We start from the raw sequence: 20,083 nt of genomic DNA, 5'->3' as shown, positions 1-20,083 counted from the left end.
TAGGGACAGTGATAGCAATTATCATCATTGCTTGAATTTTTTTCATGCTATATGCAAAAGTCTTTGTCCCTTAAGGCAACAGATTACAGCCCCCCCCCCCCCCCCCCCCCCCAGGCTGCTGTCGTATTAACATTAGCTTGGAGCTCCAGAATGGACAAGAAAAAACGACGAGAATGGCTCGAGCAGGGCGTTGCTCACGGGGCGGTCGCTCGTGCCATGCGGTCGCACGTGCTCGGGCCCGCTAAATGCTACTTGTAGCTTTAATTTTAAATTGTGTTTTTTAGATATAACATATTTTTTGTAAATCAATGAAGTGAAACATCTTACCAGTAAATGTTTGTAGATACACTGGATTGCTTCTGGCATTCTCAAACACAGAGTAGAGATAGAATGAGTATGTAGTGCCAGCACTGAGAGATGAGACAGTGTAAGTGACTGGTCCATCTCCATCTGATGCAGGAATGATCCTTCGTTCATTATAATAATACTCCAGGACATAACTGGCATTGTTCACTTTACTCCACTGCAGAGTGATGCTGTTGAAACTTGTTCCAAGTAAACTGAATGTTTTTGGGTTTGGAGGAGCTGAAAGACAAAAGCATTAATGAAGCTTTGTTAAGTTTTTTAATGAGGCAGTTGTGAAAGTTATTCTCTACCCAGAAAAGTGATGTTAAAGGCTGCTTTAGTGTCTAGAAGACAAGTCATCCATGCATGGAAATGTGGTTCTGTGACAGCAAGCCAGGCTCTTTTGGTAAAGAAACGTACTTTGTGACATTTTGTTTAGATGCAGATCTTAGCTTTGAAAAACACGTCAATCAAGTAACCAAGACTGCATTTTACCATCTCAGAAATATCGCCCGAGTGAGACCCTTTCTCTCTAGAGCCAGTGCTGAAATTTTAATCCATGCTTTTATTTCATCAAGATTAGATTACTGTAATGCCCTCTTTTCTGGGGTAAAGAAAACCACTCTCAATCGCCTGCAGCTAGTGCAGAACTCTGCTGCACGCCTTTTAACGAGAACCAGGAAGAGGGAGCACATTACACTAATCTTAAAATCTTTGCACTGGCTCCCCGTCAGCTTTAGAATTGATTTTAAGATTCTTTTAATAGTTTTTAAGACTGTCCATGGCCTTGGTCCTTCTTTTATATCAGATTTGCTTTTAGATTATGAACCTCCCAGAGCCCTTAGATCCTCAGGCGCGGGCCTGCTGAGGGTCCCTAGAGTCAAGACAAAAAACCACGGCGAGGCCTTGTCTGTGGAACAGCCTGCCTGAGGATGTGAGGACCTCATCCTCTGTTGAGGTTTTTAAAAAGAAACTAAAGACTCATCTATTTAACTTAGCTTTTAATTAGATCTTATATGTGGTATTTTTACTCTTATATTTTATATGCCATTTTATCAAATATTTATTTGTTTAATGTCTTCTAGTCTTTTTATATTCTAACTTATTCTAATTTATATTTTAGACTTTTTTAGGCACTAAATCATCTTATCTTATTTTAATTAATATTTGCATATTTTACCTGTTTTTATATTTTAACTTTCTTATTTTATTACTTTTACATTTTAGACTGTTTATGAGTGTTTTCTCACGTTTGGCCGGGGTGTTAATGTTCGGGCTCGAAGAGATTCTGTCCATACTTGCCCTCTGGCATCTCTTGTTCCGACTCCCCAGGCTGCCGGGCCTGGTGCGCCCATGTTTGGTGCTCTGGGCCTGGGGGTTGGGGGTCTCTGGGATTGGGGGTGCTGGGGAAGAGTTGTGCTTGTGTTGCTTAGATGCTGACGCCCCGGCCAATATGAGTACGGGGCGGACGGCGCCTTCTGGGTTCTCTTTTCTTAAGCTCTGTTATTTCTCTTTTACTTGTGCTTGTTTTTGTGTCTTATTATGAGGGGCTTATTTAATTATTTTACTTCATGTGTGGGGTTTGTTTTTATTGTATTCTTGTTTGTTTTTTTGTGTTTTTTTTTTTTTTTTTATGGAAAGCACCTTGAGCTGTCTGTGTGACATGAAAGGTGCTTTATAAATAAAATTAATTTGAATTTGAATCTGTTTGTTTTCATGGGCCATTTTGCTATTCCTGATTTCTCATCAAGGTTCCTCCATATAAATGAATCGATGCTTTTATGGTAAATATTTACTGAATAATTTTAGTGGGAATACTGTTACTGTTTTTGTCAACTTTTTTTAATAGCAATCCAAGTGAGGAAACATTACTGGAAGATTTTTTTTACATCACTATAATATCCTGGAATAACAACGGAGTTTTAAGGCCACCAAAAAAAAAAAAAAAAAAGTAAAATTACGAGATTTTATCTCTTAAATTTAGAAGATAAAAACTCGTAAATTTATGAGATAAAAACTCGTTAATTTATGAGAAAAAAACTTGTTAATTTATGAGATAAAAACTCATTAATTTATGAGATAAAAACTTGTTCATTTATGAGATTACAGTGAAAGTGAGCATGCAGAGCAGCAGGTGAAATCCGTGCAGCAGCAGAGCAGACCAAATAAACTTTGTTGAACAGATGAGCTGAATGTTTATTGATAACGTTCCAAATGTCTGGAAGCTCATTTGTTTGATTTACAAATTATTAAAGTTTTATTTATTGATGGTTGGTTTCCAGGATCTCTGCAGCTCGATGAAGCCATCGGGTGTCTCTGCAGCTGTCAACTTGAATCCTTTCTTCCTCCATTAAGGACAAGATCTCTACGTCTGTATGACGCTTCCGTCACACAAAAGGAGGATCTCTTTTCATTCCTCTTTATCGTTTTATGCTGAAACGGGACATTTCATCGGGGGCGTATGTAACACTGGTCACTTCCGCATTGGTGTTCGGATGACAGGTTCATGTCGTAATGAGACAAATGAACTTCAGGTTATGTGAATGTAACGGAGAATAAAGGCTGCAGCAGCGGTCTTCTACACCCAAACGTGTCTCTGAGCTCCTTATTTTACATATGAAACTCCGCTTTACCGACACTGAACCCCGGAAACACTGCTACACGATAAATAATCTTATTTTGAGTCATCAAATTGTTCAAAATCTCTTTGTTTGAAAACCTATAATCCGGAAATAAAGCTTCACAAAAGCCGATCATAAACGGACAACTTCGGTGTTTTCTCCTTAATCTATGACTTTTTTTCTGGTAAATTTACGAGATTTTTTGTCGCAAATTTATGAGATAAAAACTCGTAAATTTACGAGTTTTATTTCCTACATTTACGAGATAAAATCTCGTAATGTTAGTTTTCTTTTGTTTTTGGTGGCCCCTAAAACTCTTCATATGGAATAACAATTATGGAACTGTGATAATAGAATGCTGAAAACAGGTTGTGACAAATAGATATTATTAGCTGCAAGTCAATAAATTCTTTCATCTGTTGTCTAGCAGCTGTGTCTGAAAGATTTCTAGTTTCTTCTAGAAGATTTTTAGCCTTTAAGAGCTTTTAGAAACATAAAAATCAAATCACAATACATACCAGTGACTGCATCAATGCTGATTCCACTGCTTCTGACATTGTCAAACACAGAGAAGAGAGTGAATGTGTATTTAGTTGCAGCAGTCAGAGATGACACTGTGTAAGTTACAGAGTCATCTGCAGCTGGAGCACTGATGTTTGTTTCTGTGCCATTAAACAGGAGAACAAAGCTGACACTGTTGTTGACTTTGTTCCACCGTAGAGTGATGCTGGTTTCATCTTGACCAGCTGCTCTGAAGCTGTGCTTTGGAACTGAAAGAGGGGAAAAAAATATATAATTTTTGGTATACACTCGTATCAATTTAAAAAGGATTACTGTAGGTAGATCTCTAAAACAGTAAAATCAATGTCTTCAGGACAAAGAACAACTTTTTTGTGTTTCCTTGCATCAGATCAGCACAGCATTGGTGCAAAAACTGCGTTCTTATCTTTTAGTGATAATAAACAGTAAAATATAATAACACCGTTTTTTTCAGTGGTATTGATATATTTTTTTAACAAAACATTACCTGCACAATATGCAGTGTTGCATCGTGGGAGTGTCTGAAGTTTGTAGACATAGTAGTCTCCATAGCAGAGTTTGACCTTAATACTGTAATAGATGTATGATGTGTTGGAGCAGCAGGAACCATAATAACCATAACACAAAGAGCGTGTTACAGTTTGGTTGTATTGAGTTGGATGAGGTTGTGTCATCTGCAAACGGTTAGAACTGCTGCATCTGCTGTCTTGTACACAAGTTTCAGGAATCTGAGCGCTGGTTTGTCCCACAAACATGCGATACCAGCCTTTCGGGGAGTAGTAGCTTCCACTACAGTATGAATTTCCATTTATGTTATATTCAGAAAGCCAGTTATCATTCAGTTCAGTGTAAAGTTGACAGGCTTCACCACACTGAGCTGTTCCATTGATGATGACACAGTCCTTTTCAGGGGGACATAAGGTCCGTTCACATGAAAGATACTGATCTATATTTATATGGAAAAATAAGGAAATCATTAGTTTTACAGGTTCTTTTGTCATCAGAAGGAATCACATGAAATTTACTACTAAAAAATGTGTTGCAGTGTAAAGAAAATAGGAACCGTCAATGTTTGCATTTGATTTCTTCACTTTAAAAGAACTATATTTAGCTTCATTCTTTTTTGAGTCAGTTAATTTTTGTAAGTCTTTTATTTAGATAATATTAATAATTTTACTGATGAAGTGAAATATTTTACCAGTGAAAGCATCTAGATCCACTGGATTACTTCTGGCGTTCTCAAACACAGAGTAGAGACTAAATGAGTAATAAGTGCCAGCACTGAGAGATGAGACAGTGTAAGTGACTGGTCCATCTCCATCTGATGCAGGAATGATCCTTCGTCCATTATTATACTCCAGGACATAACTGGCATTGTTCACTTTACTCCACTGCAGAGTGATGCTGTTGAAACTTGTTCCAAGTAAACTGAATGATTTAGGGTTTGGAGGAGCTGAAAGACAAAAGTTGGTAAATGAAATAAAATCATAAAAAATGTGTGTGATTGCAATAATTATGCAACAAAGACATGATGCTAAAAGTTGGTTAAATGTTCTACAAGCTGTTGTCTGTAAGCATAGTGAAAGCATTGAACAATGCTAGTTAGTCATGTTGTCTTTATTTTAGGAAAATTTCATTTTTCAGAAGAAACATATGACAGAACTTCCTGGAGATTCATGTGAAACCTTCTAGAAACTGCACACATGACAGGATTAATCCATAGCTATTATTCTTTGTTAGCATGTGCCATTTTGCTTTGGCTAATCCTTTTTCAAGGGTCATCTAGATATTGCAACAGATATTTTAAATTTTTATTCCAGACAGCTGTTTGTTGTTACCAATTCAATTCAATTCAATTTTATTTGTATAGCCCAAAATCACAACAACAGTCGTCTCGATGGGCTTCGAAGTAAAACATGAACTCAAGAGGATCACGAATACAAAGAGTTCAATAGGAAAATCCTAAAATGAACTAACAAACTGACTAAGCTATACTGGCATCCCTGCCCTTAGACACCCCTTCGCGGTAAGGAAAAACTCCCAAAAAAAACGGATTCCGGAAAAAACGAAGAAACCTCAGGGGTGCCCACATGAAGGAGGGATCCTCCCCCAGGACAGGCAGGCGATGTACCAGAACTCTTAGAGAAGAATTAACTTATCTAAATCTCCAACTACATATATAAAAGTCCAGCAGACGAGCTTCATCCAGCCGTGGTTGTGGGGACAGTCGGGGGCGCGAGTCGAGCCGGAGACAGGAACCACAGCCAGGTGCTGGAGCAGGAGCAGAGACGAGGTACTCGGTCAGGCACAGAGCAGAGACGAGCCAGAGATGAACCAGAGGCAGGATCCACAGCCAGGTGTAGGAGTGGGAGCTCCTTGTTTTAGACTTCATAATAGCAGGGAATTTGTTAAAACGTTTTTTTTTTTGCATTTTACGTGCCTTAAATTTCCATTTTATTTTACAAATAATTGGACATTTTTATTAAATAAGTTTGATGACCAAGGTGTTAAAATCCCTGTTTTTAGATGCAGTAGAATAAACGCTGATATCTATTGTTTAAAGATTTAGCTTATAATAGATTTTAGAAATCAAATCATTATACATACCAGTGACTGCATCAATGCTGATTCCACTGCTTCTGACATTGTCAAACACAGAGAAGAGAGTGAATGTGTATTTAGTTGCAGCAGTCAGAGATGACACTGTGTAAGTTACAGAGTCATCTGCAGCTGGAGCACTGATGTTTGTTTCTGTGCCATTAAACAGGAGAACAAAGCTGACACTGTTGTTGACTTTGTTCCACCGTAGAGTGATGCTGGTTTGATCTTGACCAGCTGCTCTGAAGCTGTGCTTTGGAACTGAAACAGAAAGGAACATCTTTAAATGTGTAATAAAAAAAGTTAAACTGATGCATATTTATTTTAGCTCCAAAATAGCCACATTGTTCCAACAGTCTTTTTATGTATTCCTAATGGATTGTTAAACAGTTGTATGTCTATAAAGTATAACGTTTACTATAATAGCAGCAAGTGAAACAACAGTGCTAAAACAATGATCCTAATTAAAAAAAAGATGGGTTGAGTAACAAAATTTTACCTGCACAATATACAGTATTGCATCCTGGGAGTCTTTGAAGTTTGTAGACATGATAGTCTCCATAGCAGAGTTTGACCTTAATAGTGTCTGATGTATAATAGCAGCAGGAACTGCCATAACTATAACACAAAGAGCGTGTTACAGTTTGATTGTATTGAGTTGGATGAGGTTGTGTCATCTGCAAATTGTTATAACTGCATCTGCTGTCTTGTACACAAGTTTCAGGAATCTGAGCGCTGGTTTGTCCCACAAACATACGATACCAGCCTTCAGTGGAGGAGTAGTATCCTCTACAGTATGAATTTCCATTGATGTTATATTCAGAAAGCCAGTTATCATTCAGTTCAGTGTAATGTTGACAGGCTTCACCACACTGAGCCGTTCCATTGATAATGACACAGTCCTGGTCTGGAGGACAGAAGGTCTGTCCACATGAAAGATATGGCTGATCTGTTGTTGGAAGAAAGCAACCAATTAAAAGTTGTACACCTTTTAAAGACAGAGGGCCTCTTGTGTTGGACATATTTTACTTTAACAAGAGGGGTTATTAATCTTCAGACAAACCACAGGTATGTCTGAATAAACCCCTTATGTAATTGAGGCCAAACTTTATTAATTTCAATCATGTTTGAAAATCTTTGGTGTTGGACCGGACGGAAAAGGAAAGGAGGGAAGAAGAATTGTATACATACTTGTATACAGCATACTAGGCTATTATAGTAATACAGATTTATACATTTCTGACTCAGTGACTGAACTTTTCTTTCAGGTTTCCAATTATTTCAGACTTAGGGAAAAAGTGGGCCTTAGCTATCAAAAGAGTTAACCCAGATGGATCACTGTGGTACCAACTAGTAATACAGTAATACATTTGTGGAAACAGATTTTGATAAGAGACTTTTTTTTTTTTTAGGGTAAATCTATTGTTCACTTTTGGACTTCTTTTGAATATTATTATTATTATTATTACTATTATTAGTAGTAATAATAATATAATTATTTTTATTGTTATTTATTGACTTTTTATTGTTTGTATTGACTTACTATTGATTTATTAATATTATTATTATTATTATTGTTGGGTTTTTCTAAATAATTTAAATTACATGTCAAAGAGGTTTAAAACTTCTAAATGTTTAGAAATTAATTTTAAAAATTCTTTCTAATAATTTTTTTATTTGTATGAAGTCCTGCAACAATGCATTTTCATTCAAGTTTGAGCTTTTAAGGCTGACTGTTTCTCTTCTTTAACAACAACAAATGATGTATCTATATATATATTATATACATAAAATATAATATATTTATATATATGTATAAATATATTTAAATCTAAAAATATATACAGTTTATAAAAGCTACTTAGACACCACTAAAATCAATGGAAATCAATGTCATGTGGGCGTCGTCGACCTCACCAAGATGGCGTCGCGCTCCGCCACCGTCGGCCAGGCTTCTAAAGCGGGCGTGTCTCCTCTAGTGATATATGATATATTACCTTTAGCACACAAATAACTAATTTTTAATAAATTGTTATTTTTGTGAACTAATTTCCTCCCCAGAAGTAAGAAGAATGGATCTCTGAGACACCAGAATCAGAATCAGAATCAGAATCTTTTATTATCATTCTGCAGTGCACAATAAAATTTTTTCCAGCAACTCTCGTCCAACAATATAAAAAGGTAGAATAAAATAAAATAAGAATAAGGAGCTATATAAGGCATAAATACATAAATACTGTACAGTAGAGTGGAGTGAATATTGCACATGAGTGGGTATTCCACATTAGAATGGATATTGCACATACAGCATGAATATTGCATACATTTTGCCTGTGCTGGGGGGGGTTGGCGGGGGGGCTGCTCGGGGGGGGGGCCCAGCGGCGCTGGATGGGCTTCCCACCTTCCCTGGCTCTGGGGCGGGACGGGACAACCCTCTTGGGGCCCCCGGTCGCTCTGGGTGTCATCCGCTTTGGCTGCGGGGTCTGGGGGGTGGGGTGGGGTGGGGGGTCTTGTCGGCCCTGCCTTGTGGGGGGGCATTCTGGGGGAGGGGGGGGGCACTATTGGTACGGGGCAGGGGGGGTTGACGGGTCGGGGTCTCCGCTGAGGCCATCGGCGGTTTCCCCGGCTGGTCGGCTGCCTTGGTTCCGTCGAGGCCTGACCAGAGCTCTTCTAGGGCCGGCGTTTGGGGGTGGGGGCCTGGGCTTGCTCTGGGGGGGGGGGCAACGCTTTCTGGCTCCTCGCTCTCTGTGTGGGGGGAGGTGGTGCTGGGCCTGGGGTGTCGGCGCCTCCGGGGGTGGGACCCCTGGGCTGGGTGGGCCTGGCCCCCTTGCTGGGGGGGGGGGGGGTTATTTGCACCTTAGACATGTAGGGCCCTTGGTAGGGGGGGTGCTTGGACATCACTGCCAGCAAGCAGCGGATGTCCTCCTAGCACCCTACCCGCCAATTTTAACCGCATCTTAGACATTTAGGGTCCCTTGGTGGGGAGGGTGAGGGGACGTCACTGTGAGTAATCAGGAGATGTCCCCTCAGTGCCCTACCCGCCAATTTTACCTGCACCCCCCTTAGCACACACACCCCTCCCCCCTCAATATATACATTCCAACATAAACACACACACATGCACACACACACCCTCTCAAACACACATACACGCACACACATTTTGCAAGGAAGGTGGGACCTAGGACCATCTGTCCCCTGCCTCTTCCCTGGTGGGGGGGTACGGGCCCCTTTGCAACGGCGGCCGTGTCCCCGGGGTGCTGGCTTCCTGGGCCCGGCGGTGCTCTCTCCGCGCGGCGGGGGGGTTCACATTACATCTGAGCCGGGAGTGTTCGTGTCCCTGGGGGGTGGGTTCTGGTCCTTGCTCCTGAGCGCTGGGCCCCGCCAAATCTCCAACTGTGGCTGAGCCTGGTCGGGTCATATTTACAACACCCCTTGTGGGCCCTCTTTTTTCCCCGGGGTTCCCCCCTCTTGGGCGGGGGCGGCGGGCCCCTGCCTCGCTCCTCCCTGGACCAACCGTGGGCCGGGCGGATGGCTGCCTGGAGTGCGGAGCGGGTCTCCCTTGGGGGGTCCTGGCTCGTACCTGGGGTTGGGGCGGGGGGGATGCCCGGAACTCCTGGGTGGTGGTGGGGTGCTCGTCTGGGGCTGTGGGCGTCCTTCTCCGGTGGGGCCCTGCGTTGGGTTCTCTCGGCGCGGCGGGGGGGCTGCTCTCCTGGTTGGGCTGGGGCGGCGCTCTCTCTCCCTCCGTGCCTCCCTGCTCCCTGGCTCTGGGGGCCTTGCGGCGGTCCTGCTGGCCCTGGCCTGGGTGGCGGGCTTGGTCGCCCGGGCGGCGGTTGTTCCCTGCCGGTTCCCGTGTGGCGTTGGGGGGATTCCGGCTGCCGCTGCTGCTGCGGTGGGGGTCTTGGGGTGGGGATGGCTGGGCACTCTCCCTCCTTCTTTCCACGTTCCACCATCCATTTTAGAAGAACATAAACACTCACCTGAGCACAGGTGTTAGCTCTCCTTTGCACTAACAGTTTGCATGACTGAATGACTGAAATATTTCACACTAGTTGGTTTTAAGGCATAAGTATGCGTGTGAACACTATCTGTTTTGTGTACATGTCGACAGGTGGACATTTTTGCAGCTAGCAGGTGTGTTTATAACATTTGAGTGTGTGTGTGGACAGGCTCCGCCCTTTTTGTACTACATTTGAACCTTACCATAATGATTATCAACCAGTAAACTTGTTGCTTTATGCTGCTTCATGGTCTTATCCCCCTTCCCCTCCTATTATCACCCCCTACCCCCCCTCTCTCTATCGTCCCTCTCTCTTCCCCCCCTCTTTCCTTTTCCGTCCGGTCCAACACCAAAGATTTTCAGACATGATTGAAATTAATAAAGTTTGGCCTCAATTACAAAAGGGGTTTATCCAGACATACCTTTGGTTTGTCTGAAGATTAATAACCCCTCTTGTTAAAGTAAAATCTGTCCAACACAAGAGGCCCTCAGCTCTCATCTGTCTGCCCAGCTATTGGACAGGACAAGTTAAAAAAAAAAAAAAAAAAAAAATGAATATTGCATACACAGTTTAAAATACAGTCAGAGCATTGTCAGCTGCGTGCTGACAGGGGTTAGTGGGTTATGTTAAGTCTGGGGGGAGGGGCGGTTTCGTTGACCCAGTTGTGTGATGTGGGGGGGGGGGGGTGGATGGACCTCACTGCTCTTGGGAAGAAGCTGTTCCTCAGTCTGTTTGTGTGAGTTCTGATGCTCCTGTATCTCTTCCCAGAGGGAAGAGGTACAAACAGGTTATGTCCTGGGTGGGTGGGGTCTGCAGCAATACGACCAGCCTTCCGTTGGACCCGGCTGTTGAGTTGTGGGAGGGGTCCTCCCACAATCTCCTGTGCGGTTTTCACCACCCGGGCCAAGTCCTTCCTGTCTTGAGCGGTGCAGCTCCCGTACCACACCGTAGCACTCAGACAGAGGATGCTCTCAGTGGTTGCCCTGTAGAAGATCCCCAGAAGTTGTGATGAAAGTCCTGTCCTTTTAAGCTTCCTTAGAAAGAAGAGTCTCTGCTGAGCCTTCTTCACCAGGTGGGATGTGTGCAGCGACCAGGTGAGGTCAGATGTAATGTGGATCCCCAGGAACTTGATGTGGTCCACTCGCTCCACCTCCTCCCCGTTAATGAGGAGGGGGGTGTGTGCCACCTTTCTAGTCCTTCTAAAATCCACGATGATCTCTTTGGTCTTGGAGGTGTTCAGGATGAGGTTGTTGTCAGCACACCATCCTGTCAGGTGCTGAACTTCCTCTCTGTAGTGAGTCTCATCATTGTTGGATATGAGACCCACTACGGTGGTGTCGTCGGCGAACTTTAAAACCAGATTTGTGGAATGAATAGCGGAGCAGTCGTGGGTGAACAGAGTGAAGAGGGCGGGCTGAGGACACACCCCTGTGGTATTCCTGTGCTCAGGATCAGAGTGGATGATGTTGAGTCCCCGATTCTCACCACTTGGGGCCTGGGGCCTGTTGGTGAGAAAGCCTTTGATCCAGAGGCACAGGGAGGCAGGCAAAACCAGGTTGTGGAGCTTCAGTGTCAGCTTGTCCGGGATCACCGTGTTAAAGGCTGAACTGAAGTCCACAAATAACATCCTGACATAGGTGTCAGGATGCTCCAGGTGGGACAGGGTAGCATGCAGGGCTAATGAAACTGCGTCCTCTGTCGATCGGTTCTCCCTGTAAGCGAACTGATGGCTGTCCAGAGTAGCAGGGATGATGTCCTTGATGTGGTTCAGGATGATCCTCTCAAAGCACTTCATGATCACCGGTGTCAGAGCGACCGGCCGGTAATCATTGAGGCACGAGACAGAGGATTTTTTTGGCACCGGCACGATGATGGAGGACTTGAGGCACACATGAACTGAGGTGAGCTGCAGGGACCAATTAAAGATGTCCAGGAAAACTCCAGCCAGTTGATGTGCGCACAGCTTCAGAACCCGACCTGACACCTTATCTGGTCCTGCGGCTTTGCTGGTGTCGATCCTCCTCAGAGTGGAGCTCACCTGACGTAGCTGCAGGACGAGAGGCTGAGACTGCTCCTCCAGCTGTAATAGAGGACCAGAGTCCCTGCTGCTGCCGGGCGTCTCGAAGCGTGCAAAGAAGGTGTTTAGAGTGTCAGGCAGGGTGGGGTCATGAGTGGTCTGCTGCATGCTGCTCCTGTGGTCTGTGATGGTTCTGATGCCTCTCCACATCTCCCACGGGTTGTTATTAGCAAAGTGCTGTTCCACCCGTTGTCTGTGTCTGCGTTTGGCCTGGTTGATGCCCCTCCTCAGCTCTGTCCGGGCTGTCCGGGCTCTGCTGTAGGCCAGCCTGTCACCTGACACCACCGCCTTTCACACCTATTTTATGACGTCAAAACTAAATTTGGCCTCGGCAGCGAGTCTGTGCTTTTCCCGCAAAAACAAAAAACATCCAAGCATTTGCAAAGATGGATGTAAATGTTGTGTATATAAAAAAAAAGCATTAAGCCAATCACCGCTAGCTCCATGAAAAAAGTGGGTGTGTGTGTTAGCCTGGGGGCGGTGCTATCAGCATAGACTTCCTGGAAGGGACTGTTCTCACTGGTCTATCTCCTTTTTGTGGGTTGGAAGGGGCTGGTGCATTGAGCATATGTTTTTTAGAGGAACACTCAGAAATGCGTTAATGGACCAAATTTTCTTTTCGTACATTTTTGAACATAATATTACACTTGAAAGCTCAAAAAATTGATTTTGCATTGTAAAGGCTCTTTAATAAAAATTGACATCAGGCTAAACATGTTCATTTTTAGAAGAAGAAATATTTAGCCATTTTTTAAAAATGGGATTCATAAGTAAAATGCTTCTAGTGCTGTTTTGAGGAACTGTAACCTATGAGTTATATTTGGGAATGCAGAGTAGAAGCTTGCTTGTTGCCCACAGTTTGGTTTTCTAAAAAAATGTTCTAAGTTCTAAAATTAGGTAATATATGCTTGAAAAAGTGTTTTAGAACAGATGGGTTTTAGAGCAGCCTAAGTTTTCTGCAATAAATACTCACTTAATGCCTAGTATTACATTTTTTTCTATCTTTCAATCTTTTTTAGCGTTTACTGCTAAAAAACAAACAAATGGGAAATGGTCTTTTTGAAAGTTAAACTTTTTTCAAACTTTACATCTTAAACCTGGCAATTTAACAAGCTTTCTTCCTTCAGGTGCGTGGACCAATTAGTGAATTCAACAAATTTGATCAATATTGTTTTGGTGTTGCTCAAGGAGCCTCTATCTGAATGTTGTTAAGCTTTGTCACTTCACTTTTTAAGTTTAAAGTTCTATGTATGACATCACAAATAACCACTTTAGTGTATGTGTTTCTGTATTTCTTACATTGTTCTTTTTTCCTCTGTTCTGCTAAAAAGGTGTGTATTAAACATAACTTTTGCAGATGCAACTACGCCTAATACCAATAAGTACCGGTATATTATCTTTACTTCTCTTATGAATAGTAATTTCCATTGCACAAGGAGATCCCATTGACGTTGTATTCAGACAGCCAGTCATCATTTAGTTCAGTGTAGTGCTGACAGCCATCCAGACATTGGAAAGTTCCATTGCCATTGATGCAGACGTGGTCAGAAGGACAAAAACCCTGTCCACAGGGAAGATGCTAAAGCAAAACAGGACCTGGCCACTGTCCATACCACCAGAAGCAGCAAAATCTGTTTCATGCCATCAAAGTGCTTGATTGGCCTGTCAACCAGCTGAACCTAAACTCCATTGAAAATGTATGGGGTACTATTAAGAGGAGAATGGAGGGCACGAAACTGAATAAATATTCTTTGAAACAAATTTTTCAAAGGAATTAGTGAAATAAATACATTTTTCTATGATATTCTAATGTTTTGGAAAGGTGTATATTTAAAGATTAAAGAAAAAAAATAACTTACCAGTACCAACTCTTAGTTGTACTCCAGAGCTTGTCGCATTCTCAAACACAGAGAAAAGAGTAAATATGTATTCCGTCGCTGCATTCAGAGACACCACTGTGTAAGTTACTGGTCCATCTCCTGATGCAGGAATTGTTCTCGATTCACTGTTAAACTGCAGGATGTAGCTGGCATTGGTGACCTCACTCCACTGCAGAGTGATGCTGGTATCAGTTTTTCCAAGTACTTTGAAGTACTCCACATTTTGAGGAGCTGATAGTAAAAGAAGAAGAGCAAAAAAAAAAAAAAAAAAGAACTGCTGTAGTTTCATGTTTGATCAGAAAATAACAGTTTTAAATAAAAAAAATTATTGTGACACTAGTTTCTTCTGTCAACATGACATGAACGATTAGGGTTTTTGTCAGCTTAAACAACTTGTCATCATTAGCTTATCGTTTTGCCCTTTGTTGAAAAAACCTAGGAAGGCTTTTTTTTCCAACCAACTTTTTCAGCCAACTTAAAATACAACATGAACAGATTTTGTCTTTAGTTAACTATGTTATAAATCTTGTGATTTCAAATTATTATTTTAAATAATTAGATGCTGATTTGTCACATAATCTATCAATTTAAAATGATAAAATGTAAACAACAAATGGCATCACACATCACAATTTCATCAACTACAGCAGGGGCACATCTCCCCAATTTCATAGGGGTATGTGGCCACATTATAACCCCCCCCCCCCACACACACACACACATACAACTTCTTTTTTGCTTAAATATATACATCTTATTAATTTTTATCTGATCTTGCATATGGCCCATAAGAACATTTTTGTGGGCCATTTTCAACCATGTTTTGCCTCAATGAAGCAGTGGTGAGAGACTTGTCATGAATGCCTGCACTTAATTTCCCAAAATGAATTCATTCATTCATTCATTCATTCATTCACTCATTCATTCACTCATTCATCTTTTCTGTACTGCAGGACTCACTTAAACGATGAGAAAACTGATCCTTGGAAAAAAGATTGTTGTGTGTTCTTATATATATATTTTTTACTTTGTACACATACTTATTATGCATATGGTTTTTTAAGTAAAGTCTGTAATGTTTATGGGTGAAGCTTAGATTGATTTTGTAGAATTGTTTTCAAACAATATTTTCATCTTTTATTAGATCAATTGCTTTTTTTCATTTAAATCTGAATGACATTTTGTTGTAAAATAACTCACCAGTTGCTGCAGTGATGTTGACTCTAGTGAGAGATGAGCGAGAAAGCAGAGTGAAGGTGTACTTGGTTCCAGCAGTGAGGGATGAAACAGTGTAATTTATTGGTCCATCTCCATCTGGAGCACTGATGTTTGTCTCTGTTCCATTAAACTGGAGAACAAAGCTGTCATTGCTGTTCCCTCTATTCCACTGCAGAGTGATGCTGGTCTCATTTTGACTGAATGGTATGAAACCTTCTGCATTTGACAAAACTGAAAATGAAAATCATACAGTTATTTATTAAATAATAGAGATAATCTACTCTGTTTTATATGTGTCTTCTATTCTGAACAATCTTAATGACGTCCTTAGTTCAATTATATTGTAAAGCATGACATCTAGCTGTGACAATGCAAACTGCAATTCATTTATGAACTTCTTTTCTTGAATGCTTTACACTGAAAGTTGTGCTTTCTTCAAAAGATCAATTTTACTCTCAAGTTGACCAGAACATTGAATTTTAAGTCATAAACTAAAACCCTCTTGAAACCATAAGTCATTGTGTAGCTTCATGTGATCTTTCTCTACAACAATTAAAGCCTGTGAGCATAAACTGGGCAAACCTTTACGGGGCACCGAGGTTGCCAACACAAAATACCAAGATTGTAGGCCGCTTGGTGAGCCTGTAGAGTGGAAAAGTTCATGCGCATTCTTTTCTTTCTTTTTTTTTTACCGGCATGCTGCAAGCGACATGCAACACGCCAAGTTAAGTAAGGGGGAAGTAGATGAAATGCAGGCGTGTCGTATGGATTTACATTTTTTAAATCCCCCCAGTCCCACAGACTGTGCAAGAAGCCTGTTAGCGCTGTTCACTTGCAAGTGTGCACTCCTTTCATACTCATGCATCCATACTCCTCCGGTATGGATGCATGTGAGTAAAGCTTAAACTGTTTGACCTAAAATAGTATTGGTTTTAGAAATGCATTGCACATAAACTCTCATCAATATGCAGCTTGTGAAAAATATAGCAAGAAAAAATAAAACATAATGCTCGAAAATACTTAAAAAATAATCTAAGTTGGTAAATGATCCTGATTATTAATTTATTAAAAAATACATAATTTAAGACATTTTTCATGAATTAGGTTAGCAAGGTTAAGTGAAAATGTGTTTTTAATTTTAAAGAGGGCCCTTTGATAATAAACAACATGTACTATATTTAAAGAAAAAGTGAATGCAGTACTTGGTCCATAACAGAGCATCTGTCCAGCTCAGCTCAGTGTTCACAAAGTAGAACTGATGAGTTTGAGCAAAGGAAACACTAAGCAGTGCTCCTGAAACAAAATATATTAAAGAAATTTGAATGTATCTCATTTTCATCAGGATATTTTTTCAAATTTATTTGCTAAGTTTTTTTTAAAATAAACTTTGCTTTCTTTTTAGGGAAAATTTTTTGTCTTGAGACTTACATAGCAATCTGCACAAAAAAAACTATTGTGGAGGTCCAATACAGATAAAAGACAAGCAGACATATTCTAAAGTAAATAAAATGCATGACACCAAATAGTTAACTCCACCCATTGTCTCTATTCTATCAGCAGTTTCACCACAAAGTACAACAAAACAAGGAACGAATATACGAGGCAGGAAGGACTAAAATATGCATGTAGGCATGTAAGTCAGTCAGTCTGTCTATCTGAGTTACTTTCTTTAAACCTCTGGGAGTTAGCTTATGTTTTCACACTGCATATTGTTTTAACTTTGCTATAGTAGTAACCTGTGAAACCAGCATTCTTATGAACAGAACACAGCCCTGGGGCATTTTTGAAATGTTGAAAGATGGTTTTCAGCTAAATGTACCTGACATAAACTCACACATGAACATTTGTGAACAGTGTTGCTTTTGGTTCATCAAATGTTAACTGATTACCTGTAACTGTGTTGCTAAAAACATTAATTATAACGTTAAATTAAAATATGACGGAATCAAAGTTCTGATAAGAAGAAACTCTAAAAGTAATATCTTTCAAAAAATTGCTTATATTTTCTATGGCTGCCATTTAAAATCCAGTTTATCAGACACAATTATTTGTCTTTGATTAAAATACGAAAATGCCTGCAATTCATGTTACTTTTTCTCTATATTGAGTACTTTAAAAATGTCTGTTGACCATAATCTCGACTCTAACCAGTCTGAGCGGATTCCGCTGCCACTTTATGCTTCAATGAAAGTATTTTTCTTCTGATGCTATCTTCTTTTTTCTTAACGATGACAACTTTTTATAAAACGTTTAATTGGTAAGAATAAAAAAAATGGATGAAACTGTAGTTTTTTTTTTAAACATAGAGCTGAAATAAATTGTGACTTAATTTAATATAATTATTTGAGCCATTCCCTTTGAAATCATCAAGGACACGTTTAATTACTCATTTATGGGGTTTCCAAAGTGCTTTTTCTGCCTCTATCCAACTACATCTTTTTTATCCAACTCTCACCAACCTGTAATCGTCCCCCACCTGTTCCAACTTGCTTGGGCACACCTCTTTATCTGTTGAACTTAAAGTCCTTCACCGTCTTCACCTCGGCTCCCTGTAAGCTCACCATTTAATTTCAGTCCCTCTCATTAACTAAAAGCTACCCTGTCTTACTGCAGCTGACCATTATTCTTCTATTTTCCAAAGGAAACCTTCACCTCTCTAGATGGTCCTCCACCTGCTCTCTCTACAGATCACTATGTCATCTGCAAACATGATGATCCATAGAGATTCCTGTCTAACTTCTTCTGTCAGTCTGTCCATCATCACAGCAATCAAGAAAGGTCTCAAAGCTGGTCCTTAGTGCAGTCCCACCTCAACAATAAACTCCTTATCACACCTACTGCACCAGTGTCCAACAGTGATAAATGTCCTGCATAACTCAAATGGATTCTAGACTTTCTCATGCAAAGCCAGCTCTCCTCTCTATGTATTCTGTCATAAGCCGTCTATAAAACTATAGACATAGACATAGTCTACACTACTTTAGCAGTATTCTCTTAATAAAAATGTATATTTGTTGGGGATTATACAACACTGTTGCTCAGAAATGCCCACTTCCCAAACTCAAAATTAAAGATGTTTACATATGATTTTAAAAACTTTTCTTTTTTAGTTTTTTATTTAAAAAAAAAACATTTGTATTTGAAAAATACAAATGCATGAACTACTGTGTAAATCATTTATATGACAAGCAATGCAACCTAGAATTATATTGATCATGCAGTAATTACTAAATGTACTTAGTATTCAAATAATGTGAATAATATCTGCTTCTAATATATCTCATAAAGGGACAAACCAGATTAAGAAGATAAAATTGATTTAAAAAAAAATTAAACAAATTCGTATTTACACAAACAGCAACAAACAAATTATAGATGAGTGCTTAATCACAAAAGTATGTAGTAATGTAATATTCTCACATATGACAAGCATTGTTATCTATAAGGGTTTTCATCAGCAAGTATTTGCTGTCTTAAAAATGTGAATATTATCTGCTTCTACTACAACTTAAAAGGACAAAAATATTAAAAAGATCAAAATCATTAAAAAATTAAACAAACCTGTTAGCGCACAAACAAACAGCCAGAGATCCATGATTCAAACCTTGGCAAAAGAAGCACATTTGAAACTCCATGCTGTTAATTATTTAGATTACACGCATTTGAGATTTTTTATACGAAAGTCTGCAGACATACAAAAGAAAAAAGTTACTTACCATTGTATTATTTACCTTTCCTATTTGAAATGACAGTGCTTCCAACCGTTCATATTCTATAAGGAGGTTGTGTGATGTTTGTTTCCCAACAATAGATCCTCCCCTTTTAAGATCTCATGTTTGGTGCGGGGCCAAGTATATGCTATCTGTTAAGAGCATCCCAAAGCAATGACTCTTGCTTGTTTTGACAGTAATGTGTTCAATCCAGTCTGAACAGCAGGAAAAAAAAACTCTTTTTACTTTTGCTTTCTAAAGTTTCTTTTACTCATGCATAACACCACATGGTCCAGCAATCACAAAACAGTTAAAAGAGGAATTGATAAAGACTAAAAATTTATATTTAAATAAATCTATACATCAAGAGACATTTGTTAATTGAAACCCATTAATCCACATCTGTCAAAACTTGATTCAAGGGCTGATGTTCTGCATTGTTTAATAAAATATTAAAAAAAAATATATGAATAATATATTCTGTCTTGAACTTCTATAATTGACAAAACATAAAATGTTCTGGACAACTAGAATTGGGTAGGGCAGGTTTCTAAAAAAAACAAGCAGGGCACCAACTGTCTGAGACTGCAGTTTGACACCTCTGTTATCGAGTCCAAGCTTTTCTATTAAATTCAAGCCAGGGATACTTTGGGTGTTTGCAGACATGCATGTAGATAAAGACTTAGTAGACATACACAAAGTTGAGTTGACTAGTTTTTAGTTTTAAAAACAGAAAATAATTTTTAGTCAGAAAGACAATCTGCAGTCATTTTGTAGTCTAAGAATAAGAACTCAGCCATTGAGAATTTAGCCAGATAATGTTTGTTTAACTACCCTGTATTTATGAGTTGTGTGTGTTGCTATTAACTTAAAATACCACTTCAAAGAACATCAATGTTCAAGATGGATTCACTAGGTCTCCTCTTTTAACTGAGTTTTTGGTGCTTAGTAACTCTTGTGATTGTTTTAATAGCTGTGTCAGACCCATTTGTTCTCCAGGGTTAACAATGTTAATGCTAAATTTAGGCAAAAACTCCTCAGTAATGTGCTTCTTGATCACTTTTACCACTTGATCTTTTACCAGCAGATCTGT

General features: G+C 39.9%; 1 long non-coding RNA gene across 1 annotated transcript; it reads right to left on the bottom strand.

Moving 5' to 3' along the window:
• Positions 1–14,041: 14,041 nt before the first annotated feature.
• Positions 14,042–19,068, bottom strand: LOC111949217 (uncharacterized). Its single transcript, XR_013651061.1, has 4 exons — positions 18,997–19,068; positions 18,842–18,884; positions 15,263–15,511; positions 14,042–14,293 (listed from the first exon to the last, which is right to left on the bottom strand). It is a non-coding gene; the product is annotated as an uncharacterized LOC111949217 (long non-coding RNA).
• Between the last annotated feature and the right edge of the window lie 1,015 nt (positions 19,069–20,083).

This window comes from Oryzias latipes, chromosome 18 (genome assembly GCF_053564925.1).
Source record: "Oryzias latipes strain Hd-rR chromosome 18, Olatipes_Hd-rR_3.1".
Taxonomy (NCBI): domain Eukaryota; kingdom Metazoa; phylum Chordata; class Actinopteri; order Beloniformes; family Adrianichthyidae; genus Oryzias; species Oryzias latipes.
Note: the sequence above shows the minus strand (reverse complement) of the source record. Positions and strands in the feature narration are given on the sequence as shown.